At 51.1% G+C, this 27,812-nt stretch overlaps 1 protein-coding gene across 1 annotated transcript in view; it reads left to right on the top strand.

Annotated features, from left to right (window-relative positions):
* Positions 1-2,151: 2,151 nt before the first annotated feature.
* The window catches only part of CDH23 (cadherin related 23), a 452,031-nt gene continuing 426,370 nt past the window's right edge, over positions 2,152-27,812 (top strand). The window contains exon 1 of the mRNA XM_059900605.1: positions 2,152-2,187. The gene's annotated coding sequence lies outside the window, so the exon portion shown is untranslated. The remainder of the gene's footprint in view (positions 2,188-27,812) is intronic.

Here is a 27,812-nt window from a genome sequence, read left to right as displayed (position 1 = left end):
GGCTTCTCTTGTTGCAGAGCACAGGCTCTAGGTGCGTGGGCTTCAGTAGTTGTGGCACACGGGCTCAGTAGTTGTGGCTCGTGGGCTCTAGAGCACAGGCTCAGTAGTTGTGGCACACGGGCTTAGTTGCTCTGCGGCATGTGGGATCTTCCTGGACCAGGGTTCAAACCCGTGTCCCTTGCGTTGGCAGGCGGATTCTTAACCACTGAGCCACCAGGGAAGCCCTACACTTTTTTTAAAACGGAAAATTGTGAATCATTACGAATGAAAACGGAATAGTACACAGCCCTCATGAACCCATCACCCGGCTTCAACAATTGCCAACTTGGCGCCAGTCTTTTTTTACCTCTACCCGCACTCACTCCCCCTCCCTGTATTAATTTGAGGCATCATATCATTTCATCTATAAATATTTTGGTAGGTATCTCTGAATGATTAGGGCTCTTTTATGAAATATAACCACAATGCCATTATTACACTTAAAAAGATGAGCAACAGTTTCTTGCTATGTGATTATTGTTAAATGTTTGTGTCCCTCCACCAGGCTGGGGGCTTCATGAGAGCTTTCTCTCTTGTTTTGGCTGTATCCATAGTGCCTGAGAGCTAGCAGACTCTTAGTATTTGTCGGATGGATGGATGGATGGATGAATGGGAGAAAGGCAAAGGACGCTGGGGACCCACCCTGCTTTCTGTGGATGCTCCTCCATCCCTTCAACACCGCGGTGTGATCGCTGCCTGGGAGGCCCACAGTCACATACTCTCTCTGACGTGAGCAACACCGTAAAACTCTCTCAGTTTCTTTCCCTCTCAACCTGCCTTCGGCTTAATCGGGCAGCAAGTCACTAATCCTCTCCTCATGGCTGCAGCCCACTCCCCCTGTGCAGCTAATTCCACCTTCCGACTTAATCATCATCCTTAGTGCTTTCAATAAGGGGCTTTGCATCTTCAGAGCCCCACTCAGGCATTAGCTGATTACTGTAATCTGTCCGACTCCCAAGGCATCAGCCAGGATGGCACAGGAAGCACAGGGCTTCCTTTGTTCTCTTGGAGTCTCAGTTTCCTCATCTGTAAAACTGGGTGAGTGGACCTAACTGGCATTGGTGTGGGGAGTAAGGAAAATGAAGTAAATAAAGTGCCTGTTCCCTGACACATCAGAAGCACTCAGGAATGATGATCATTTCCCAGCATAATTCAAGGAATAACTCTCACTGGAGAGCCAAACAGATCTGGATTTGAATCCAGCTTTTGCCGCTTAAAGGGAAAATTTTCTGAGCCTCAATTTTCCCATCCTTACAATGGGGGTGATGGTGCCAACCTTTCAGAGTTTGCTAAAAGGATGAGAAGACATGATATGTGTCTGTGAGGCACTGGGCAGAGTGCTGGGCACCTAGTAAATGCTAAATAAGTGCTGGTGGTTACTTCTCTTCCCAGAAGGAGGTGGAAGCAGGGGAAGGAGAGGGAGGCTGCGGTGCCCCTGGGCAGGTACGGATCACATCTTTTCTCCTCTGTTCCCTAAGGTGTATAGTCAAAGGAGGATGCCTGTTGCACTCACCATTGTATCCCCAGCCCTTTGCTTAGCTGTGTGCTTAGTAATGAATAAGTGAATGAATTTGGTGAGGTGGGGATGTGAATAACACATCTGAACAGGACTGGATAGTTTCTAGAGGACTCAAGATCTTTATCACACAACCAGAGAAGGTAAGCAGGCCAAGGATTATACCCACATGTTACAGATGAAGAAACTGAGGCTCAGGGAGATCAACACTGGGTCTATAAGTGTTAACAGCTGGGGCTAATTCCACGCCAATTTGGCTCTGTCAGGAAGAGTGTGCCAAGCATTGGCCTCAGGAAGAGCTGGGCCTCTGTCTTAGGTGGAGTTACAGGTCTTTCCAAGATTTTCTAAAGCTGCAGGGATTCTGCCTGCTATGCCTTCTTCCTCCCACTGTGCCTGGTACAGCCTGTATCCCAGTGCACTTGTCTTTTTTTAAATTTTTTGGTTGTCTTCATTAGGTAAGTTTTTTCCCTCTTTTTCTTTTTTTAATTGAGACATAATTGACATCCAAGTGCACTTGTTTTTAATTACTGACAGTTTCAGCTTCAGGGCTGCCATGAAGCCCTGAAGGCTACACACTGTGCAACTCCAGGGGATGGATGCCATTCACCAGGACAGCAATGAATCACCAAGAGGTAAGTCCCATTGTGAAGCCGGAGGTGACCCTAGGAGGAGATGGGGGACCCTCCCCATGTACTGGCTGGACTTTGGTCAGGAACTCAGCTCCAGGAACCAGGGCTTCTGGGAACTCCCTGGTCTGTGCTTGTAGGCAGGGTCCACGTTTGGAGTGTGGACGTCCATGGCCTGATCTCCACCCTTCTTAGAGATAAGGGTAGGAAAGCCCTGGACCCCGAACCCTAGCTTTAAAACTTGAGGTAGTTTAGGAAAGGGAAAAAGACTCAGCCCAGTACTGTATATACTATATTACATATATAAGTAATAACTTAATCTTGATAATAAAACTCTTTGAATAGGCATCATCCACCCATTTTACAGATGACTTAACTGGACACATGGAAGTTAATTAACTTGCCCAAAGGGTCACACAGCAAGGAAGTGCGGAGCTGGGATTCAAACTCCAGGCACCGCTATGTTACCTCTGGTTGTAACCTGCGTTTTACAAGGGAGGTAGCTGAGGCCCAGAGAGGGGCAGTGACTTACCCAGGGTCACACAGCCAGCTAGTGACTGAGTAGATACTGAACCCAAGAATCTGGACTCTCAGTCCCAAAACGAGCCCATAAGTGTGCCTGGCCCATCAATTAATATATATATATTTTTAATGAATTTATTTATTTATTTTTGGCTGTGTTGGGTCTTCGTTGTTGTACGTGGAGTGGGCTTTCTCTAGTTGCGGGGAGCAGGGGCTACTCTTTGTTGCCTTGCGTGGGCTTCTCATTACGGTGGCTTCTCGTTGCAGAGCACGGGCTCTAGGTGCGCAGGCTTCAGTAGTTGTGACTCGCGGGCTCTAGAGCGGAGGCTCAGTAGTTGTGGCGCACAGGCTTAGTTGCTCCACAGCATGTGGGATCTTCCCAGACCAGGGCTCGAACCCGTGCCCCCTGCATTGGCAGGCGGATTCCTAACCACTGCGCCACCAGGGAAGCCCTCTATTAATATTTTTGATAAAAACAAGTCTAGGGAGAGACCTAGGATGCCTGGGACAGGAATGCTGGGGGATGGGGCGTGTGTGGAGCAGATGGTGAAAGACAGGCACCAAGCTTCCGCACTTTTGGCTCCGGTCTCTCTAAAAAGAGAGCCTGTGTTCCCTCCATTTCAGGACTGCGAGCGGGGTCCCGTAGAGTGAGAGGTGCTGCACCGCACTCGGCCTCTAGGTGGCGCCCGTACCGCAGATCTGGATTCTCTTGGACAGCCGGGCCCTGGGGAACTTGTCTGTCCCTGGGGGCTGGTCTGTCCCCAGGGTTTTCAGTACGCCCTGGACAACAGCTTCCTTTCCCCCCCTCCAGGCTACTTCTGTCCTGGCTTTGGCAGCAAAGGATTGGCAGGGCCCAGACTGGGAGCTCATGCCTCAACTCAGTCCTCACTTACAAGCCCTCTGCAGGGCCCTGGGTGAGAACCTTCAGAGGGACTTGCAGATCATCCAGATGCTTCCCATCTGCTGGACTTTGGGCAGTTTGCTCAACCTCCTTGAGCCTCACTTTCCTCATCTGTAGAGTGGAAGTGGGTTTTATTGCCAAGATACTGAGAGGATCAGATGGAACATTTTACAAAATGCCTGGCCCCTTGCAGGTGCTCAACAGATGGGAACTATTAGGATTGTTCCATGGACGGTGGCTGCCTGCTGTTACTTCTGCCCGGCTGCTATTTCTTCCTCGTCTTTTACCTGTCACCGTCAGCCTCTTAACCCGGCCCTTGTGGACCTGGTACCTCCTTGGAGACGATGTAGAATGGCAATTAAGCAGAAAGCTCTGAAGTCTTGCTAGCTGGGTTCAAACCCTTGACTCTAGCACTTCCTGTGTGGCTTCGGTCAAGTTCCTTAGCTTCAGTGCTGCAGATTCTTGGTGCTCATCCACTACACATTGCAGTGTCCCAGTAGTTAGGTTGGAGCCATGTGACTAACTAGTTCCCGCTGGAGAAATGGGAGCAGGAGTGATGTGCGTGTCGCTCTAGGAAAGGCGGTTAAGAGCCTGTGGACCTCCTCCATCCCTGTCTTGCCCTGTCATGGTGGCCTGTGTGTGGCCACAGGGGTATGCGTTTGTGTTGCAGTACCCCACAGGGATATTGTGTTAGAGTATAGCTCTAAGATGGAAGCGCCCTGAGTCCCCAAGTCACCCTCAGAGGAAAGCCATCCCACCAGCCTTACACGGTATGTGAGCAAGAAGTAAATTTTTATTGCCTCTGAGATTTCAGAATTTGTTTGTACTGCACCATGGCCCAGTTTAACTTCACTGATACAGCCTTCCTTTGCCTCAGTTTTCTCATCAGTTTTCTCATTATTATTTAATAATTTAATAATTATTAAATTACTGTGAAATGGAGACAATAATAGTGCCATTCTCATAGAGTTGTTGTGAGGATTAAGTGAGATTGTGGGCGTAACCCCCTTAAGATGTAAAATTTTAGTTTTTATTACTTCTTAGGAAGGTACAGAAAAGCACGAAATGACTTTAGATTCTCAGAGCAGGAGGAACCCTGGGAGGACCTTGAACTCACTCCTCATGGTTAGATGAGGAGACAGAGGCTCAGGGGGAGAAATACCTTGTGCAAGGTCATTCAGGCGGAACACGGCAGAGTCAGGGCTGAATCCTGGGTCTTCCGATCTCTGTCTGGAACTCCTCCAGATACACCTTGGTCGCTGCTCTCTGGGGTGCTTCTGATTTTATTGGAAACAAGATAGACAGACATAAGACAAAATGATCACTGAAGGTTCCATGCGGGAGTTGTCCAGAGAGTGAGGAACCTGAGAATCAGAGGACTTCCTGGCGGTCTGGGAGGCAGGCAGGGAAGGCTTCTGAGAGATGGTGGGGCTTGGAAACTGGGCTTCAGCAGAGAGCAGGGAGGGCAGTGGGCAATGGCAGGAGAGAGGACAGGGTGAGCCTAGGCCAGGGGACAGGGAGGTCTGAAGAGCAGAGCGAGTGGCCCGTAGAACAGATGAGTCAAGGCATGGTCTGTTTAACCAGTCCCCTGTTGAGGAGACATGTAACTACCCCCAGTGCTCCCCTTCCCCGCATTATAAAGGGTACCGCACTAAACATCCTTGTACCCACCTCTGTGTATTTTGCCAGCTGAGATAGAGGCTATGTCGGGAAGAGAGGTTGGGATGACGCCCAAAGGTATGCTGGGCCTGATTTCTTAGGGTGAGAGGCTTGGGGGCTTTGAATGCGACCCTGATGCTTCCGCTTAATTCTTCATGTCAGGCGACATGAAAATGGGAACAAGCTCTTTTCTGGGGTAGTTTGACTGCAGTAGGGCCCAGAGGTGGGAGGCGGGGCCAGCTGCCTCCCTCTTTATAGGACACTGGGTTTTCTGGTGTGTGACTAATGGGGCCAGGGTTGGGGCTCAGACCCTGGAGGCGGCAGCTCTTGCTTATTGCCCCCCAAGTCCAGGCTGTGGATGTGCCCAGGGGCTTTGCCTTCTCTCTGCCCCACAGTCTGCAGCCAGGGCGGGTTCTGTGGGTGGCACACAGGGCCCCACTTTGGAAGGGCCCAACCCTGTTTGAAGCTCTGTCACCACCCTTCTATGGAATGCATGCTGGAAGATTAACAAGAGAGAGGCAGCCCCTCTGTGTACCCATGTGGAAAGAGCTCCAGGATATATTTTTAAGAGCAAAAAATCAAGTTATAGAACAATATGTGAAGTGTGACTCTATTTATAAACAACAAATATTTCTTAAAATCACACACACACACATGCAACCTTATTATTCAGTTTTCCCCCATACTGACTGGTTATATCCATCCATTTACGATTCTTCTAGGGTTAGCCTAGAGATAGAGCAGGCATCCTTGATTTATTAACACTTACCACACATCACATTTTCACCCATGTCCCGGACAATGCAAGGGCCTTAGAACATTCTAACTCCATTTACCCCCTTCCTGACTCATGTGCTATTGTGTTGTGTATTTTAATTTTCTCTCGTATTTTAAACATTAGTTGTATTGTTTTATACAACCAAGATTCATTTGTATTTATCCATATTTCCCTTTCTATTGCCCTTCTTTCCTTCCTGAATATCCAAGCTTCCATCTGGGACCACTTTCCTTCTGCCTGGAGCCTCCCCTTTATATTTATTTTTATATTTGGACCATTTATATGGTTCAAAATTCAAAAGAGAAGTGTTCTATGATAGATGTCTCTCTCTCCCACCCCTGCCCCCAGCCCCAAACTATATATTTGCATGTGTATATAGAACATTACTTGGAAGGATACACACCAAATTGAGAGGGGTGGCTTGTCTGTGTAGTCTGAAACGTCTGCGAGGATAACGTATTCCTGTCTCCTGTGTGCAAAGGAAAGTCAGGACCCGGGACAGGCAGCCAGGAGACCCAGTCTTTTCTGACTGACAGCCTCTCACTGTGTCTCTCAGTGCACACAGCCTCTCTGCATTATCTGGGTCCTCTTTTGATCCTTGCCCCAGCCCTGTGGGCCAGGAGGGGCAAGGTTCCCCATTTCCAGGACACCTAATGCCCGTGGCTCCTGGGTACCATTTTATATTCATCAACTCATTCAGTTCTCACAACAACTATACTAGCATTGTCACCATTTTACAGATGAGCAAACTGAGGCAAAGAGAAGTTCAAGAACTTCTCTGCCACAGAGCCAGAATTCAGACTAAACCCAAACAGCCCAACTCCAGAGCCCAAGCTATTACTAACTCCATTTTACTGATGAGGAAATGGAGTCCGCAAAAGGTTGAGCCATATGCTCTAATTCACACAGTCAGTAGCTGCAGAGCAAGAACTCATATCTGTGGTCTGGGGGTCGATACCCATACCTCACCCCCCAAGACCAGTGGTTTTCCTCTGCACATTAGAATCACCCAGGGAGCTTTCAAAAACACTACGTGTAGATGTTAGCCCAGACCAATCAAATCCGAATCTCTGATCCTATTTTTACATCCCCGACCCTCCTCCCAGGAGCTTCTAAAGTGTAGCTGGGGTTGAGAACCACTTCCCCGGGGCCCACAGGTAGGCAGGGCTTGGGATCTGACTGCTTGGGTTCAGTTTCATTCAGACTTTGCCCCCAGTGACCTTGGGCAACCTGCTTTTACATTTCTGTGCTGGCTCCGTTTCCTCATCTGTCAGATTGGATCATTAGAGTGTCTTCTTCATTGGAGGATTGAATGAGATAATCCATGCAAAGCACTTGGAACAGTGTCTGGAACAAAATCCATTTTAAACTGATGGCATTACTATTACTATTATTATTATTACTATCTGTGTAGCTTTGTAGAGAGCCTGCCCGTGTCCCCTCAGGCTCTCCGTCTGTGAAGGCACCTTGAGGTGTGAACTGCCTGATCTTGAAAGGCGTCCTCTCGCTCCAGGGTGCTCATGTCAGTGTTAGCTGGCTGGATATCGAGGCTTTGCCACTCTTTGAGAAGCCCAACCCTGCCCATTTTGTGCAGAGGCTGCAGCGAGCACGTGCCTGGAGAACCAGGGACCTGCTTCTGTGGGCTGAGTCCAGGCTCTGATTATGGTGTCGATACTACCCTCAGCCAGGACATGCTATGGTGGGCTGTGCGGAGAGAAATCGCCCACGGTGGGGAGTGGCGGACCGGGCTCCAGCTGCCCCCAGAGAAAGACAGAGGGCCCTGGGTGGAGGGCCCCTCCGAGGGGCAGGGCGGGGGACCCTGGCAGAGCAGGGGGCCCCGTGCCCACTTCCTACTAGTGCCCAGAGCACATGGTGCCGGTCCTTGCCACCAAGTGCCATTCGCGCCAATGCATAATTCATGCGCCCATGTGCCAATCTGTGCCAGCTTTAATTAGCTCCTAACTTTTTGTCATTCATTTTGCTGTGAATACCTTATAAATAAATGATGGGAGAGGGGAGCAGGGAGTGGGGCAGGAACGTGAGGGGAAGAGCCTGGCTCTTTAGGCCTCATGGGGGACAGAGAAACTTTCTGTAGAGGGGGCCAGGGAAGCCATGCCCTTGGGGGCTCCCTGGGGGCCCTCGACTCTGCAGATGGGTGGCCCCAGCCCACCCTGTTTGCCTTCCAGCCTCGCTCATTCACAAGCTGCATCGAGCCGCCACAGCTGTGCCAAGCTCTGAGGGCCCACAAACTAAACTCAGGAGCACACATGCTTGGTTTATGGTGGCAGGCGCTGCCCCAGGAGAGGGGAGCGGGCAGACGCAGACAGGAAGTAACAAATGGCTCCGCACCAGCTCAGGGCTGGGAATAGAGGGGGAGTAGGAAACGGTGAAGTGGGGAAGGAATGCTGTTATGGAGGGTGCCCAGAGGAGAGGCGTTTATGTGCGCTAAAAATAATAATCGACGCTCACGGGGAGGAGAGACTTGTTTGTGAGTGTTGTTTTGTTTTCACAGTTTATAAAGCACTTGAGTGTGTGTTCTTCTCTTTCGACCTGAACGGCAACCTTGGGAGGTATTCAGGGAGGCTGGGGGCTATGCGCCCATTGACTGCTGAGGAAACTGAGGCTCAGACAAGTCGGCTAAGACCCAGGTCCACTGCATTCTATCTCCTGAGCCTTGCCTTACACCCCCCTGCCTCGCCTCCATTCCTGGGGAAGAAAGGAGGGGTGGAAAGCTCCCCAGTGGGGCCGGGGTGCCCAGGGGCCGAGGGGGAAGCCAATCCAGTCCCAGGCGGTTTAATAGGAGGGACAGATTTAAAAGAGCAGATCTGGATTCCCTCCCCCTCCTTTCCTCCTATCCTTTCTCATTGAGAGTGCCAGTGGGTCAGCAGATTATTTGGTATTTTAGGGATACAGAGACAGTGAAGGGGAGATGCCCATTCCTCAAAGATGCCAGCCCAGGGCCACTGTGGGACAGTGCAGTCTCTTCCTCTCCATCCTTTAGCTCATCATGCTTTTCAGTATGATCATGCATCATACTGGACATCTTCGCCTCCAAGCCCATCCCCCTCCTCCTCCAGCTTCATTTGCTCAGTGATCCCCAGGCCCAGGTGTGGCATACCAGGCCCTTCATGGTCCAGCACTTACCCCTCTCCTGAGACTCCTCTCTCACCTCTCCCAGCACACCTTGGTCCAGCCCTACTGCCCCACTACCTGAAGCCTCTAAACTGTGTGATGCCTCTGTGACTTTGTACACACACAGCCCCCTCTACCACAGATGCCCTTGCTGGCCTTATCTGGCCAGGAGCACTCATCTTTCAAGGCTCTGCTTACGTGGTCCCTCCTCTTGGAAGTCTTCCCCAGTCTCCTTGGTTCGGGTGGACTGTACCCTTCTTGGGGGTCCCTCTGTCGCTGCTGAACCTGGTCCTGGCCTCAAGAATGGCATCGTCTTATGCCTTTATCTGTCATTCCAACTAGACTGTAGCTTCTCTGAGGACCAGAATAATGTCATTTGCTTCTCTGTGTTCTTAGCACCCAGTCCAGAGCCTGGAACACTATGGACCCTCCAGGAAACCTCGCTAGATGAATGAACAAAGACATGGTCCCTGTCTTTGAGGATCCTAAAATCAAATGTGTCTCTGAGCTAAAGATGAACTTGAACCCACTACAGAGATGTGGCCACTTCTGGAAATACCTGGACAAGGTCATTCCGATATGGAAGGAGCCAGTATATCAATTCTTTCTTTTCCTTCTTTCCTTCCTCCCCTCCCTTCTTTCCTTCCCTCTCTTTCTTACCCTTCCTTCCTCCCTCCCTCCCTCCCTCCCTTCCTTCCTTCCTTTCCTTCTTTCTTCTTTCTTAAATCTTGGGAAAGGGGGGATGGAGGTACTCTGGCAATGCTGACCCCATGTTGTACTGTAATCCCCTACAACTGACAGGAGAATCCTCATATGGTCCATACCAGGCAGGGTTCATGGTTGCCAGCAACAGAAATAAGCTCTGGCTAATTGATGCAGAAAATGAATTTACTAGTTAGGTAAGTGGGAATGCTTGCAGAATCAAACAGAGGCTGCAGGACAGGCCCAGAACAGATAGGAACCGAAGGAGGCAGGTGGCCAAGAATGCAGCTGAGAATGAAGCCCAGGTCAGGCCTCAAGTGCTGTCGGTCAGGGTTTGGTACTTTCCATAACTTCTAAACTATTCTAAACTATTTCTAAACTTTGTGATTCTCTTCAGGGTTCAAAGTTGAGAGGGGAGCTTCTGATTGGCTGGCCTGGGCCATGTGCTCTGCCCTGTGGCCAGGAGGTGAGATGATGGAGGACCTTCCCTTTTAGTTGTTACAGTTAAAGCAAGGCCTGGTCCTTCCTCAGGGGGGAGCTCCCCCCAGTAGGACAGGGGTTTGCATGATGCTGGGCCCTGGGCAGGTAGCATCTCTATGGTTCTTTACAGTTGTCAAAGTGCTCTCACACTGCCCCAGGAGGAAGGCTGGGCAGATGCCATGACCTCAATTACAGAAATGGAAACCAGAGCTCAGAGAGGCTGAGAGACTTGTCCAAAGCCACATAAAGTGGTAAGAGGTGCCCCAAAGGTTTGGGGGAGAGGCAAAGGTTTCCTAAGGAAAGGCAGGTGGGGAGAACTCTGAGCTGTTGGTGGACAACCCTGACATAGTTTGAGAGATGGAAACCCCAGCCAGGAAGAAAGGCCAGAATTCCGGGGATTAATCCCCTGGAGATTTGAAGGCGCTGGTTCAGAGGATAGAGGCTGAGTTCTTTTTACCAGCTCTGAGTCTCCTGCAAACGCTGCCATCCTGCATTTGTCTGCTTCATGTGCAGAACAGCAGGACTGCTACTCACTTCTAGGGTCAGAAAACTCCCACGGCTCCTGCGGGGAGAGTCCACGTGCATGCCCCCGGACCTTTGCTCATGCTCTTCCCTCCACCTGAGATGCCCCTTTGCTTTGGCTGCCTGTGGAACTCCTGATCATCACAGCAAAACGCAGCTCTGAAGTCTCCTTGTCCAGACAGCTTTTCTGGATTCAGCTTTCTTGAGAATCCATCACCCCACTCTCCTTGGGCTACCTCTCCGCTTTGCAACACTTAGCCTGCCACTCTATACTTGATTTACATGTCTGTCTCCCTCTTGGACTGGGACTGCCTCAAAGACAGGGCTGCCTGTTATTCACAGTTGTGTCCCCAGTGTGCGGAACTGGCTTGTTCCCCTCAGATCCATTCCCTGCTCTCCTCTGCTGTGCTTCGAATCATAGTAGGGCTGACCCCAAATCCCACCTGAGTCTGCAGCTTCTGGCTGGGGTTGGCCAAAGGGAGGTATTGGGGGCAGGCCAGAGGGCTGGGGGAAGGGGGAAGTCAGGGTATCTCTTCTTCACGCTTGACCTTAAGCAGTGTCTCTGGCAGTAGCTGTGTCTCCGGCTCCCACCAGCCAGGTCCACTGTGGTTCCATCTTCCGCTGCGTGACCCTGATCCTGGTGACTCTGCTTCCTTCCTTCATCCCTCCAGCCTTGGGGGCTAGCAACTTTCTGCTGTTGCTGAACTCTGGATTACCTCACCATCCCCGGTTTGAATTCTCAGCTCTTCCATCACTGTGCAACCAAATATGCTTTGAATCTCATTACACACTCAGAGCAGTTCTGTGGGCTGGCTGCACTCGGATAGACACCCAGGTTCCTAGCACAGTGCTTGGTACAGAGTGGGCACTTGACAAATACTTGTGGAATAAAAGTGGCGGCCAAAGAGGTTCTGTGAACAGAAGTATGATGCCCACATTGGAGGAGGTGATGGTCTCCCTGAATTCAATGCTGTTTTGTTCATGTGTAAAATGACTACAGACAGGCTGAGGAGTCACAGTTTAAGACAGAAGGTGGCAAACCAGAAAGAAAGAAGGTTCGGGGATTGGAGAATCTTTGAAGAGCACCTCCTCTAGTACTTTCATTTTGTGAATGAGGAACAGGAGGCAAAGAGAGGTCGTGTCTACCCAAAACCAGATAGAGAACAGTCTGATATTCAGAACCCAGATCTCCCAACTCCTGGCTCCATCACCCTGTCTTAAACTGTGACCCCCTGAGACCTGTCAGACCACATCTCCAGCTCTGCCCTTTGTCCTCAAACCCCAGACTCATGTGTCTAATGGCCTACCTGACATCTGCATTCAGTCATCTCACACTCGACACGTCCCGGGGCAGGGGGGCGCTTGCTCCTTTCCCCGTGGTGGTCCTCTTCCCTCGCTCCCCATCTCAGGAAACAGCACCCTGTCCATCTACTTCCACAAGCCAGAAACCTGGGGTCTCCTTGACACCACCCTCTGTCTCACCCTATAATCACTTCCTCTCCTAGTCCTGTAGATTTTTACCTCCTGAATATCCCTTCTTTCCACTTCAACACTACCACCCCAGGCCAGGACTCCGACATCTGGACAGCTGCAGTAGCCTACAGAGATGTGAGCTCCAAGAGGGCGGGGATATGTGCACACACACTTGTGTGTGTGTTTTGTTCACTGATGTGTCCCACTGATGTGTCCCACTGATGTGTCAAGATTCACAGGGGTTAGCAACTTTTTTTGTAAAGGGCCAGACAGTAAATATTTTAGGTTTTGCGGGCTGTGGAGTCTCTGCTGCAACTCCTTAACTCTGCAGTTGTACTGGGACAGGAGCCATAGCCTGATGGGCATGTCTGTGTTCCACTAAAACTTTCTGTACAGAAATGGGGGGCAAGATGGATTTGGCCTGAAAGCTGCAGTTTGCTGTTCCTGGTTGAGAAGTTCCTGCCACACAGTAGATAAGTAAATATTTCTAATTGAAGAACTATGCTCTTATCATCTATTACCTCCCAATCAATTCCCCATTTTTCCAACTACAAATCAGATCATGACACTCCCACCCCTCCACCTCCATCCCAACCATCTGCTTCAAAGCCTCCACTCTTAGGATAGAGATCAAACCCTGATTAAGACCAACACGCCCTGCACAGTCTGGCCCTTTCTCCCACTGTGGCTTTGCACTCACCGTCCTCCTCACCCTTCCAGTGCTCCAGCCTCTCTGGCCTTCCTTCACTTCCTTATGTATGCCAGTTCCTTCCTACCACAGGGCCTTCGCACATGCTGTTTCTTCTGCCTAAAATCAACTCTCTCTCCATCGCTTATCCTTCAGATCTCAGCTCAGTGTTACCTCCTCCAGGAAATCTTCCCTGATCCCCTAAGCCAGGTGCCATTAAAACACTCTTTTTCCTAGCATTGATTCTGACTCTAATTTTACCTGTTTATGTGTTTCATTGACTGTCTGTTTTCCCCATTAGAGGAGCTCTGCAAGGTACAACGATCAAGCCTATTTTTTTTTTCTCCATCACATCCCCAGAACCTATTTCCATTAGCTAGCACATAGTAGCAGTAATGAATGAATGGTAAAGAACAGGAGCTTTGGAATCAGGCAGATTCTAGGTTCGGGACCTGACTCTACCACATGGGTAAACCCACTCACCTCCCTAAAGCCCATTTTATTACTGTAAAGCCAGGCTAATGACAGGACCTACCAGAAAGGCTATGTTGAGGACAGAATGAATTGAGGCGGGAAGTCTCAGCCCAGAGCCTGGCTCTAGGCAGCTATTGTCAATATGCTGACAATATGGCAACAGTGACAGATCCAGACATCCTATCACATGAGAAATAGTTAAAAGAATTCAGAATGTTTAGCCCTGGGAAGTAAAGACTAAGGCCAGGGAATGACCCTCTTCAACTATGCGAATATGGACTCTTCCTGACTCCAGCTGTCTGGAAAAGTCAAGAAATCCCATCCCTACATAGGTGCAAAAAGAAGCTGGGAGACCATTAGGCAGGTATGTAGCAGAAGGGTCTCCTGCATGGATGAGGGTGCTCAGGTGACATCAATCGTCTCTTCCAATCCGGGGTCCTCATTTGTAAGCAATTTGGGGGCATTTTGAGCTCGACTGATGGGAGAGGGCGCAGATTGGAGAGCATGAGTGAGGTGGGCGAAGGCAGCTAGTTGAGCCAAGCGCAGGTAAGTGGCCCCAAGGGCTAGAGGGACAGGCCGCTCAGTGCGACTCTGGGAGCAGAGAGGGGGCGCTTAAAGCCAACAGATGGCGCAGGCTCACCTAGCCAGGCGCCCGCTCGCTCGTTCTAGCTTCCCGGGAGCGTTTCCCCGTTCCGCCGGAGACGCGGGGCCGGCGGGAGGCGGGCCAGGCCCCTACCCCTCTTCGGGACAGGGAGGCCCTGCGGAGCGCGGCTCCAGCACGCACCTGGGGCCGCTTCCTCCCGCTTCCTCCTTGCCCGTTTGGGGGATTCGTCGGGTTGCCACAGCAGCCGGTGCCACAACATCGGCAGAGGGTAGCTTCGCCAGCACTGAAATATTCATGCCCTGAGCGCCTGCCCGGGCTTCGCAACGCTTCCGGGGGTCCGAGCGGGGCCAGGGGTGGCGGGTTCAGGGATCCTGGCGCCCATGGTGAAGGAGGGTGGGCGACGGGGCGCGGCCGGGCGGGCGGGGGCTGGGCTAGGCGGGAGGTGAGGGAGGGAGCGTCAGGAGGCGGGGACTGGGTGGCGGGGGCCGAGCAGGGCGGAGGAAGCGAGGGAAAGTTGATCGCGGACTTGAGCAGCAGAGACGGCTCGGGAGAGAGGGACGCGGGCTGCGGGAGCGATGCTTGGTGAGAAGACGCGTCCGACGGCGACCGGGCGCTGAGCCGGGCGGGGCGGGGCGGCCCGGCCCTGGGCATGGATCGCAGGGGTGCCGAGCCTCGGGGCGATTGGAGCGCGCGTCGCCTGAGCCCGCTGCGCGCCTGAAGTTGCGGCCCGCAAGCGGCCAACAGCGAGCAGACGGCCCAAGGGGACCCCGGAGCGGCCAGCACGCCGCGGATGAGCCTTCGCGCCGGCAGCGAGACGCGGCGGTGGTCAGCACCCGAGCGGGCGGCCTGCGGGGGCCGATCCAGCGGAGAGCAGAGTCCAAGGCGCGGCGCGGCGCCGCTCCGCACACGCACACGGTACCAAGAGCCGCGCATCGCCCCTTCCCTCCCCGCTTGCCTCTCCTTCTCCGCGCCGTTTACCCGCCACGCGGTGGGAAAGTTGGAGCCGTGGGGTTGCGACCGCAGCCGCTGAACCACTTGTTCTTGGCGCGGCCATCGCCCGTGGCTGGCGCCCGGGGCCTCCTTCCATCCCGGGCCCCTAGCCAGCATTCTGCGTCCCGCTCCGAGCCCGCGGTCGGACGCGCGGCAACTTTGATTCCTGGGAACTCGAATTTCCTCCGCGTTGGCCTTGGGAGGAAAGGCACTCCACTCCCCACCCCGGGTCCTGGGCCCGCGAACATTCGAGCGCTTTGCTTTCCGCCCCTCAGAGAGGGTCTGGGTTTAGGGTGGGGAGAATTTCGGGGGCAAAGAGGGCGTTGGGATCCGATCCCCTCTCCTTCTGCGCCCTGGGTCCCCTTTTGGACAGTGGAGACGGGGTGGGGCACACTCCCACCGCGGGGTAGGCATCGGCACTGGAGGGACCTAAAGTCACGTAGCTCTCCCCTCCCCTCATCGCCTCTCAGTGCCCGCGAGAGACCTCAGAGGACTCCTGCAACCTCCCCACTCCGGTCTGGCTACGGGAAGACGCGCCCTTCGCGGAGCAGGGAGTCTTGTGCGGCTCGCCCTTTACCTCCCCAATCCCCGTGCAGGCCCGCCACGGGCGGTGCTGGTTGTCCCCAGGGACTTGCGCTCAGGAGCGCGGCCCGTGTCTTCCCTGCAGGTCAGCCCGGGACGCGTGCAGAGCCCGTGCGTTCCAAGGTGGTGGCGGCACCAGCCGGCGGGCACTCAGTGCCTTGCTTTCCCGGAGCGGACACCCAGAGCGGCTGCCTCCGTGCCTCGGGCGGAGATCCTGTGCCCTAGCCGCCGGCCACCGCCCTACTGCGACTCCAGCCCAGAGCCCTTGCGCCGTCAGCGGCCCACTGGGGGCAAATTAGCCTTTCCTGGGTATAGCACGCCTCACCCTCCCCAGTAATTCGGAGAGCAGCGCCTGCTTCTTTTTCATACTTCGCCCTCTCAGACAAGAGCAGGCGTTGACCCTTACATTTCAGCCACTTAGCAAGTACCCCCACCCCAATGTGGATTTTGAAATAAGCTGGAGATGCACAGGAGAACTCTGTGTGTGTGTGTGTGTGTGTGCGTGTGCGTGTGCGTGTGTGTATGTGTGTTGGGTGGAGTCTGACTGTTGCATAGGGGAGAATTAGGCTGCATGGGGTGGGGTGGGCTTGAAGAGCTGGCTGGTGCCAGGTGAGAGGTGCTGATGAGTCAGCCCGTGGTGGGGGAGAGTGGACTTGGAGTTAATGTTTGGTTCATGGTGCAAGGGTAGGTGCACTGCGGTCAGCACCTATGCGGGTGGTCAGCACCTATGAGCCTGGGGAACCAGATGTCACTCTGCTGCAGAGGGGGCTGGGAGAGGCCCCTTAGCTGGGGGAATTGGGATGCTTGGTGGCATCTGGGGAGGGTGGGAAGGCAGAGTGCCTGAAAGGCAGAGAGGGAGGGTACCCCGTGGGCTGGAAAGGTGGCACTGCAGAAGTGACTGGTGTGACAGCGAGGCTCTGCTCTGGGTGGCGGAGAGCTACGAGGGTGTGGGAGGCCCAGAGATGACATCCTGGCCTCGTCTGGGCTGGGGCCCCATACACATGTCTGTCTCCGCCTTCCTGACCCCCAAAACAGCTGGGCTTCTCACATCTGCTTACCAAAGGGCTTGATTTGAGGGTTATGATGGTGGATGGTCCTGGTTGCCTCCAAAATAGCTCCTCCACCCAGCAAGTGACCTTACCTGCAAATTCACCATTTGAGGTTCATTTTTTTCGAGCTTAGTATTTGAAAGGGTGCCTTTGTGAAGTGCTAATTTAAAATGCACATACTTCTGGGAGGTGAAGGTCTAGTAGAGCCTTGCTGCCCTGAGTGTGGCCTGTGCACGTGCAGCATCAGCATCACCTGGGAGCTTGTTAGAAAGGCAGTTGCACTCCACCCCTGACCTCTTGAATCAGAATCTATATTTGACAAGATCCTTGAGTGATTTGTTTTCTCAGTAAAGTTTAAGAAGCCCTGGTCCATAGTACCTTCTCGGGAATGAGCATTTCACAGCCCCTTGGTGCAGAAAGAGTGTCGGAAAGGGCAGTGGATAAGAATGTAGGTTTGAGAATGAGACTGGAAGTTCTCTTCCTGGAGATTTATGGTAGGGTTGGATTAACAATCCACTGCTGGCTCCTTGTGGGTATTCCCTGCTAATGCCAGGAGGGTATCTGTGTTTTGGGGATCTTTAGACAGATTCAAGTAGCAGCTCAGCTTTCCGTGCAATTGAAACATTACCACGTGTGAGGCATATGGGCAGTAGGAAGTGGGCAGAGGGGGGTAGGGTTGTGGAAGCTGGATAAGCTGCTCTGCCTCTAGGAGGCCTGGGGCTGGGTAGATGTTGTCCCTTAAGGGGAAAGAATTAAGTAACTGTCCTCCACTTCATCTGTCCCTCCCAAATGGGTGGAGTGACCCACTGATCACACCTCTTCGGGGCCCTCAGGACTTACGCAGAGGGAGCTGCAGAAATGCTAATTTGGGGTAGCCCGCAGAGGAGGTGATAACAACCAAACTCCACTCTTACCCCCCCTCCACCAGCCCAGGCTGGACATCCCATTTCTGATGCCCTGGTGCCATGGGAGGTCCCTAGCCCCAAGGAAGAAGGATGATGCCAAGGCACAGTGGCAAGGCACCGCTCCTGGTCCTATGGAGGAATAATGGTGACCCTGAAGCCATCAAGGCTGGCCTCATAGTGGAGATCTGAAGGACTTCAGAGGAATTTGGATCAGAACCTCGGTGGGGCCAATGGTATCACAGGTGAAAGGTCATGGCATGACTCATGCACCCCAGCCCTGCCAAAAGAGGACTGCCCTTCCTCTCTGCTGGCCTCTTGGCCAGGGGCAGAGTGGCAAGGGGGAGCCGTGGGAGGGCCTAGATCAGCATGGTTATGGGCCTAACAGACAGTAATGCTCATGTGCAAGATTCCTTCATTGGTGAGTTCAAAAACAACTAGGTCAGTAAAAGTCCTACTGTTTCCTAGAACCCACAGGTTTTAAAAAAAATTCAGTTTTAAAATGTAAAGGTGGTTTCTTTTTAAATTAATTTAATTGCCTTTGTTCATTTCTTTTGATTTTGAGCCTTGATTTGAGTTTTTCTTGGCCCTGGGCAGTCCTGTTTGTCCATTTAATAGGCGAGCAAGGTCATTCATTGAGTTGGACCCTGCTGGATGGGTTATTTCAGGATGGGATTATTTTGCCTCCAGTGGAAAAGAAGTGGGGACGGGAACAGGCTCTTCTGTGCTCTAGCCTCCTGCACCTGTGTGGGTGATACCATCAGTCAGGCCTTCACTGACCCTGAAGGGATGGGGGTGAGGTGGCCTCTCCAGCTGGGCCTCCCTCCCTCGTGGCCCTTCCATCGCACTTTTCACTACTCTGCAGTGGTCTGGCACCTCACTAGACAGTGAGCTTCTTCAGCACAAGCTGTATCTTATTCCCCCTTGTATCCCCAGGGACTGGTGCTTAATCACTGTCTGTTGACTAAATGGCTATTACATTGGCATTTGGTGTGCCTATAACCAGTTTTAACTATTCACGTTGGTTCCTTTCAAGACTGGGTAGCTAATGCCCATCTTCCTGTATTCTGGAGTCTAGGCAAATGCCCTTGGAGTAGAGATCTCAAACTCACATGCCTAGAGGGGCTAGGAAGCTGACCAAAGAGTAAAGCAGCACCAAATATAAGACAATAGGGTGTGGTGGGGACTGTGGAGAACGGAAGAGCACAGGCCCCAAGTAAAAGGCACAACTGTCGTCAAAACCCACCTCTATGGCAGAAGTCAAAATAATGGTTACTCCACGGTGTGATGACTGGGGCTCAAGGGGTGCTTCTGGAGTGCTGGAAATTTCCATACCTTGATCTGCATATCTACAATAGTGGTGAGTGATCATTTATGCAGAAGAGTCAATTCAGAAGAATTAGAGCATTTATGGAGATAAATAAAACCATATTTATTTTGGTTCAATAGGAAAATAGCTTTATTGAATTGCATAAGGCAGAAAATGCATATTCTTACCAACTTTATTGACTAGAAGGGTGTCAGTGAGAAACTTGGCATATTTAAGAAGTAGCCACATGGAGATAGCTTTCTAGTCTTTCACTGTGAAATGTAATCTGGTTCTGTCTCGGGGAGAGGGACGCGCTGCTGCTGCTTCTCCTTGCTGGGTGTGTATTTGGGTCTCGGCATTTGTGCTCTTGCGGCTCTGTGTTACCTCGGCAGTGAAAGTCCGTGTGGCTCAGTGTATTGCCGGGGGATCGGGACTACCAGACACCTGTCCTCAGCCCCACGGGCGTCAGGCGGTGACGCGGAGAGTGACACAGCAGGCTCAGGCTTAGCGTTCGTATTTTTGATCTTTCCTTTGCATAGTCTAAAACCTCATGCAAGAGTCGGTTATTATGATCGTAAGCCTGTTCCCTTCATGATTTTTGTGAGGCGGCTTGGAGGCAGACAGAGCTGGAGTTGAGTGCCAGCTCTTCCCCTCCTGAGGGCTGAAGCCTTGCTCTGCGATGTAACCTTGCCCAGGCCTTAGTTTTCTCAGTGGTTAAATGGGAATAATTTCCAATTATATCGTAGGCTTGCTATCAGCATTAATCAGAAGAAAACTCTCCAGAAAGCCTTTTGTGCAGGGCCTGGCACACAGTACACATGCAGAACGTAGTAGCGTTTATTATCATCCCTTTCGATTCAGTCACGCGTTAGGCATACTGTATTCAAGCAAAGAGGTGAAACCTCCCCTTATTTTGAGAGCTGGACAGTCTATAAGTTCATAAATTGAATTCTGCCTAAAGATGTGTGTGTGGTGTGTGTGTGTGTGTGTGTGTGGTCGTGGTCTTTCATTTTGCATTAGTTATTAGCAACATTTAAAGAAAAAAACAGCATTTTCATAATAAAAATCTAGATATTGGCATTTCTGGCTGGAACTGGCAACATTGGGTCTGTGTTCCCAACTGGCAGTGATCCGTTGGGGCTGAGTTGCAGCCGCCCCTTTTATTTATTTGTGTTTTATTTAAAATTTTTTTGATTGAGGATTACATACATACAATAAGGTAAACAGCTCTTAAATGAAAACGGTGGATTTTTGCATATGTGTGCACGTGTGTAACCCCAGCTGGATCAGATGCATCCCTGGTGCCTTGGCAGGGCTCCCTCAGACCCCCTCCTGCTCCAGAAGTAACCACTATTCTGACTTTGCTCTGACTTGTGTCACACATGTGAGTTTTGCAGGTGAGCTTACAGCCTTCAGTTCTCCACAGTCTCCACCGGTCCCTGTTGTCTCACATTTGACCCCGCTTTACTCATTTGCACTAAATCTTGGCCCCTTTAGCCATTTGAGTTTGTGACATTTACGCCAAGGGCTGGAAGGGCCCTTAGAGACTAGCTGGATGTACCTTGTTACAGCTGCGGAAACTGAGGCTCACAGTTGGGGAGTGGGCTTATTCCAGACCCTCTCCCTGGGTGAGGTGGGCCTGGGTGGTGGCCAATCAAGGGCAGAGCCTGGCTTCTCCCACCCCAGCAAGAGACCGGGCAGACCCCCATCTCTTGAACCCCAGCAGCCCAGGGCCTGACCCTGCAATCACAGTCACCCAAAGCCTCCCGAAGGCTGATCAGCCTAAGAGGGAGGGAGTCTGTCCTGGAGATGCATCTTCCCCAAGGCAGGCTGTTAGTAGCACTGCCTTCCTCTTTAAAAGCCATGCTCCATTTGGAGAGGACCTGAAATGCCATTTGTGACAAGGGCCCTGTGTACCACCTTGATTGTGTCTGTTTCTGAAAGAAGACTGTAATTTGGGAGCCAGTGAAATCAAGGGAGGGAAGTAGAAGAGAGAGCAAGAGAGAGAGAGGGAGGGAAGAGAGAGAAAACAAAAGGGGTGGCTGGGACCATGTCTGGGTCTTCATTTGTAGCACTGATCCCGTCCCCAAGAAATGCTGGCTTTCCCGGGACTCGGGTCAGGGTGGGCTGGGTCCCTCCAAGGGCCTCCCTTTAGCTCTGCCCCTCTTTTCTTCTGCTCTTTGCCTACAGAGCTAAAAGCCTCGTCATCCTGCCCCAGGCTTACCTAGGGCTTCACTCTCCAGCCCTCTGCATCCCTTCTCTGGCTCTGACTTGCCTTTGCCCTAGGAGGAGGCTGATTTTGCCCTTTTCTCCTGGGGCCAAGAGAGCTGATATTATCTCCCGGGAGCAGTGGTGACAGAACTCTAAGCCAGGCCTCTCTCTGCCCCGTCTACAGAGGCCTGAAGCTTTGTCTTAGGAGAGGCATGGGTGGACTGCCACAGGAAAACCAGCACATACTGGATAGTGGGGCAGGAGGTCCTCCCAAACCCATCCTCCTTTGTGTTTTAGGGTCCCACGTCCACTGCTGGTGAGACCTTTCATTCAGGCATTCAGTCAACCAATACAGAGCATCACCTGTGTACCAGGCTCTGCCTAGTAGCTGGGGATTCATGATGAGTGTCTATAGCAGTGCTGTCCAGTAGAAATATAATGCAGGCCACAGATGCAAGTCACATATGTAGTTTTAAATTTTCTAGTAGCCACTTTAAAAAAAATTAAAAGAAATAGGTGAAATGATTAAAAAAATTTTTTTATTTTTTTTATACAGCAGGTTCTTATTAGTTATCTATTTTATACATATTAGTGTGTGTATGTCAGTCCCAATCTCCCAGTTCATCCTACCAGCCCCGCCACTGCTTTCCCCCCTTGGTGTCCATACGTTTGTTCTCTACAGCTGTGTCTCTATTTCTGCCTTGCAAACCGGTTTGTCTGTACCATTTTTCTAGATTCCACATATATGTGTTAATATATGATATTTGTTTTTCTCTTTCTGACTTACTTCACTCTGTATGACAGTCTCTAGGTCCATCCACGTCTCTACAAATGACCCAATTTCGTTCCTTTTTATGGCTGAGTAATATTCCATTGTATATATGTACCACATCTTCTTTATTCATTTGTCTGTCGATGAAGAGATAGGTAAAATGATTTTTGATAATCTGTTTTATTTAATCCAGTATATCCAAAATATTACCATTTAACATATAATCAATGTAACTATTAATGAGACATTTACATACTTAAAAAAAAATAAGTCTTTGGAATTTGGTGTGTGTTTTGCATTTACAACACATCTCAATTTGGACTTGGCACATTTCAAGTGCTCAGTGGCCATGTGTGGCTGGTGGCTATTGTATTGAACTGGGGGAGACAGATAATAAATACACACTCAAGACAATTACGCATGGTCAGGAATGCTACAGAGAAAACAGAGAGGGTAATTGACATGCTAAAGGTGGAAGATAGGATGGTCTGGGAGGGCCTCTTGGAGAATGGGAAGATGTGGTCCATCTCCACGGACCTGAGCCCTGGCAGGGCTAGGGAGAGGAGTGGAAAGTGGGGAAGGGCCCATGTGTCCACAGGCAGCCCCCCCAGTTACTGAGCATGGGATGAAATATCCCCCTCTCCATAGAAGACCCCAGTGGAGGGGGCCCAGAATGGATAACAGTATTTTAGAAAAGCACCTTATCTCTGGGGTGTGCGTGCGTGCATGCGTGTGTGTGTGTGTGTGTTTCCTTATCTGTCTGTGAGAAAGATAAGGATTAAGTTCATCTTCCTGCTGCTTTTTACACTTGGGAGTTTTCCAAGCAAGGAGGAAGTTGGCCTGGAAAACTGAGGAAGTTGGGGCAACCTGGAGCAGTTGGGGTCTTGTCCTCTGGGGGAGAGGCTCTGACCTGTCCAAAGTAGGAGGGCTTGGATGTCAAGGGGTCTTGGGGTGCTTAGCAGACCTGAAGGCCCATCTTTTCTCCTGGACTTGGGGTAGGAGGAGGACTAGGAGGGGATCTTGGGGCTTAGAAGAAGTGCCGTGGGCAGAGTGCTCTGGGGCTGGGTAAATGCAGACCTTCCTTGTTGTCTGGACTTCACCTGACTGACCTGGGCCAAAGTGAACATTCAGGTGCCCACAGAGTCCAGTCTGTCAGGGCAGACGGTGTAAGAGAGTGAGGCTGGCTGGGCGGGCACTGGGCAAACTGCACTTGCTTGCCCCATATAAAGGGGGCACCGCTGCTACAGTTCTTGTGTGTGGTTGGTAAGCAGGCATGCAGGACAAGTGTGGCCAGATACTTTGACTTTACAAAATTCTCTGGAAATCCAGATTTTAAAGTACAAAATTTTATTTTAAATGTTAGCAACCAATTGAAGTATTTAAAAACACTGTGAAGCCGTTCATTCATTGATCAAATATTTATGGAGCCCCTACTGTGTGCCAGGCACTGTTCTAGGCCTCTGGGGTCAGTCAGTGGCGCCTGTGCTTGTGTAATGTATATTGTCGGGAAAGCCCCTCAGCAAGCTGCATGTGGCCCATGGCTGACCAGTTTACGTGTGACCTTTGCCATAGAGTATCGGGGCTGACAATAATAACAGGAAGCATTTATTAAGCACTTACTGTATGCCAGGCCTTGGGCTTAGCACTTCATATAAAATCCCTCATTTAGTCCTGACAACAACGCTATGAGATAAGGACTTCTGTTACTTGTATTTTAAAGATGAGAAATCAGGCACAGAGAGGTTAAGCAGTTTACCCAGAGTCACATAGCTAGCAGGTGGCGGGGTGGAATTTGAGCCAAGGCAGTCTGAGTCCTTAATCCTCACTCTGTTCTTCTCTCAGTACCGTACTTAGAGAAGGCCAGAGCCAGATCCCTGACTAGACAGATAGAAACTGAGTCTGGAAAGGACAACTGACCCCCACTGGGTCTGCACGGAGACAGTGACAGGGCCGGGCTTTCAATCCAGGCCTGTCAGGTATGTTTATTGCTGTGTGGACTTCACCTGTGATTGATCCTGGGTTGGGGTTGGACATTCAGGTGCCTACAGCTCCCACACACTTAAGAGTGGGGCTGGGCAATGATTTAACATCCATGGGAGTAAATGAGGGGCACAGCTCACCAGCTTAGAGGCTACAGGTCATCTACCCAGATCAAGTTGCCCCATCTGGGAAGGCCAGGTACTTCATTGCTCTCTGCACTTGCCCGGACTGGAGACCCCAGCTTGACCCCACCTCTTCCACCTGTAAAACCAGGGGGTCGAATGCAATGACTCCTGTGATTTAATCTTCGCCCCACACCTTTCCCCCCTACTATTGACCAGGCTGGCTGGCGAGCTGCCCTCAGTGTTTCTGGCCAAGCGTTAATCCTAAGCTGGACTCTGGGTCCTGGCCTGAGTGACTGGAGGACCATGGATTCATCTTGTGGTTTCCTCGTGTTGGTGTACCAGTGTGGTAACCTCACCGTGAGGCAGGTGAATATGTGTGAATGCTGAAGAAAGATGCCCCTGGCCGGCATGTGAAGACTGCAGTGACAGTCCTTGCATTGACTCAAGTGCTTTCATCCTTTGAGCCACAGTTTCCTCATCTGTGAAGTAGAAGGAAAAACCCTTCTGGCCAATCCACTTGATTCAGGAGGAAGGGGCTCTCGTGAGATATAGGAAAGTGCTTGGCTAAATGAATTGTGATAAATAGACATTGCAGTAAGTAAATAAATATTTATGAGTCCTCACTATGTATTAATGACTTGAACTATGCAGGATTTACAAGAGATATGCAGATAGATATTTAAATAACATGAACATCTCTAAATCCAACAGCAGTGTCTTTGAATGGCTTGATGGCTTATGCCTACTCTAGCAACTTGACACCCATCTTTGGGGGAAACTGTACAAGTTAACAAATCAAGGGACTACTGTTTTCAGGACACTGTGCCAGTCACACTAAGGTATAGAAATAGATAAGTCCAAGAGCTTTCATGGCTATTCAGAGTACCATATTTGGGCCAGTCAATTTGGGTATGTGTTGTGAGTGTGTGTGTGTGTGTGAGTGTGTGTGTGTATGAGAGAGAGGGCGGCGGGAGAGAGAGAGCGAGAGAGAGGGAGCACACGAGCCCTGTAGCCAGTCTCCTTTGGGAATTTCAGCATCTCGTGCATGCCTGACACAGCTAAGGTTTTCCTTCTATGCTCTTCCCCACTGAACCCAAAGGTCTCCCTTCACCTGAGGTGCCGTGTAGAGTGTGAAGTGAAGTGCTGGGAGCTGAGTTAGCACTGGGATGGCTGCGTCCTGGGAAGGAGACAGGAAGGGCATGGGGTGTACAGAGTGGGGGTAGACCTGCCGGGCTGGCTGACCTGCTAAGCCGAGCCTGAGGGCTGTTGGAAACTGGAGCTCAGGCCGGAATAAGGGAGCCCATGAATAATACAGCGGGAGGGAGACTGTTAACTAGGTGACCTCGTTGCACCTGTGTGTTTCACAGCTTCCTGGGGAGCCGCTGCGGGGGGGGGGGGTGGGGGGTGCCGGGTGTCGGCGAGGGCAGAGGGGAGAGCAAAAGGCCGGGTGGAGACACAGCTCCTTCGTTTTCCTTCCCGCTCTCCTTTCAACCGTCCGGCTCAGAAGTTCTTTGTACTAACAGCTCTGTCTCCTGGCTTTGACCCAGATGGCCTTGGCCGTGTGCGCATGCGTGAGTGTGTGCGTGCGCGCATTCACACACAGGTGCGCTGGAGCCGGTAACTGGGATGTTCCTGAGCAAAAGCTGAATGTGAGGCTGGGCCTTCTCCCGTGCCCTGCCCCCCAGGCCTGATTTCTGGGTCTGTTTGCTAAAGTGGGCGTCAGGCCTGTCTCTGGCCCCCGGCACTGATGTGCTGTGTCATCTCTGCCAAGGTGGCCCCCTCTCTGGGCCGCTTCTGGCCGCCACGGACAATGCAGGCTTCTGGGCCAGGACTGTGTGGTGTCCCAAGATTTGGGCTTCTGACGAGGGGAGCACCGTTTGATGTAAGTTGGGGGTAGGTAACCCTGACTTTCTCTTCTAATGCTCTGGGGGTCTGTCATTTTTAGTGTCTGTCACTGGGGCCCGGTTACAGCCACCCAGACTCGGCACAAAGGAGCCGCCCTAGCTCCCATACCTCCCAGTGAAACAAAGAAAGCCTCTGGGCAGAGATGGGGGCCTTTTTAGGACAGAGCAGAGGGAGATGAGCTTAAATTGCAGCGGGAGAGCAGAAAGGCAGACCCACAGAGAAACTGGTTGAGCAGTGTGTCAGGTGAGGAGCGGAGAAAGGTGAGATGCTGCAGTCCATTCCCAGAGGAGGCTGACTTTACCTGGCTTTACCTTCCAAGGAGTTGTTTGCAGACCCCTGGCCTGGGACTGGGAGGCAGAGGACCCCTGGCCAGTGCCTGGGACAGGAACAGGAGCCCTGGCCTCCACCTCCTCCTTTATCCTGAGTGTTGTTGGCAGGGGCCTGACCCCTGAGGAGGTCCCAGGCCCTCCTCCCCAGGTCTGGGAAGGGACTTTTCCCCAAAGCCACACTCTGGCTTCAGCCTGCTTCCTCAGGCTTAGGGAGCCCAGGCCCAGTGCCCGCTACCCTCTTAGAACTGGGCTTTCAAGAGGTTGTACACCTCCATACACACACACCTCCCTGCACAGACTCGTAGACACATTTGCCTGTCTGGACGAGATGGGGAGCACCTCCTCCTTGGGCCTGGTCTGGGTGTATGTGACCAGGGCTACAGGCACCAGGGTTCATCTGTGGGACTATTCCTCAACAAGGGGAGTATTTCTATCTCTGAGCCAAACTACCCAGGTTCAAATCCTAGCTCTTCCAATGATTAGCTGTGTTACCTTTGGCACTTTAATTAATCATTCTGTTCTTTAGTTTTCTCATCTAGAAAATCAGGGTAATAATAGTACCTACCTCAAAGTGTTATTGGGAGGATTAAATGAGTTATTGCCTGTAAAATGCTTAGAAGAAGTGCCTGCCATATAGTAAATGCTCAAGAAATGCTACTGTTATGCTACTGTTATTCTCAGCTGTTAGTTATTATGCTACTGTTATTGTCAGCTGTTAGTTATTATGCTACTGTTATTCTCAGCTCCTGCGTTCTGGAGGCTCACAGTCTTGCAGGCTGCCTGAGGGTGCCAGGAGTAACTATTATGCCTGTGATAAAGGCTATGTATCTAGAGGTTCAGAGGAGGTGGGGGTGGGGTCTGGGTTGGTGGGGAGCAGTCTTGGAAGGCTTCATGGAGGAAGAGGCGCCCTTGCTCAGAGGCTGTGGCTTCTCTCTGTGCCCACTGGCACTGTGCTCCCATGGTAGAAGGGCAGGAAGAGAGGCAGGGCGGTGCAGTGGTTAGTAGCATTGGTGTTGGTCCCAAGTCAACTGGAACTTTTTTTAGTCAGCTTTTTAATTGCAGTATAACACATATGGAAAAGTGTACAAGTAATCCACGTACAGCTTGAATTATCACAAAGTGACCACTACCCTATAACTGCCACCCAAACCAAGAAAAAATAAATTACCAGAAACCATCTCTCTGTCATTAGTCAAAGGTAACTTCTATCCTGACTCCTAATAGCATGCATTCATTTTGCCTATTTTGAACTTCATAGAAATTCAATCATACCGTATTTTCTCTTGGCAATGTTTTCTTCTACTCAACTTATTTGTGAGATTCATCCTGCTGTGTATAGTTACATTTGTTTGTTCTCATTACTGTATAGGTTTCCATTGTGTGAATATACCACAGTTTACCCATACTATTGTTGATGGACAATTGGATTGCTTCTAGTTTTTGGCTATTATGGAAAAGGCTGTTAGTAACATTTGTTATGTGTTTTTTGGTATACATATATGTGTATGCAAGTCGGTTGGGTATATTTGTTCTTTTTACCAA

This window comes from Balaenoptera ricei, chromosome 16, assembly GCF_028023285.1.
Source record: "Balaenoptera ricei isolate mBalRic1 chromosome 16, mBalRic1.hap2, whole genome shotgun sequence".
Taxonomy (NCBI): domain Eukaryota; kingdom Metazoa; phylum Chordata; class Mammalia; order Artiodactyla; family Balaenopteridae; genus Balaenoptera; species Balaenoptera ricei.
Note: the sequence above shows the minus strand (reverse complement) of the source record. Positions and strands in the feature narration are given on the sequence as shown.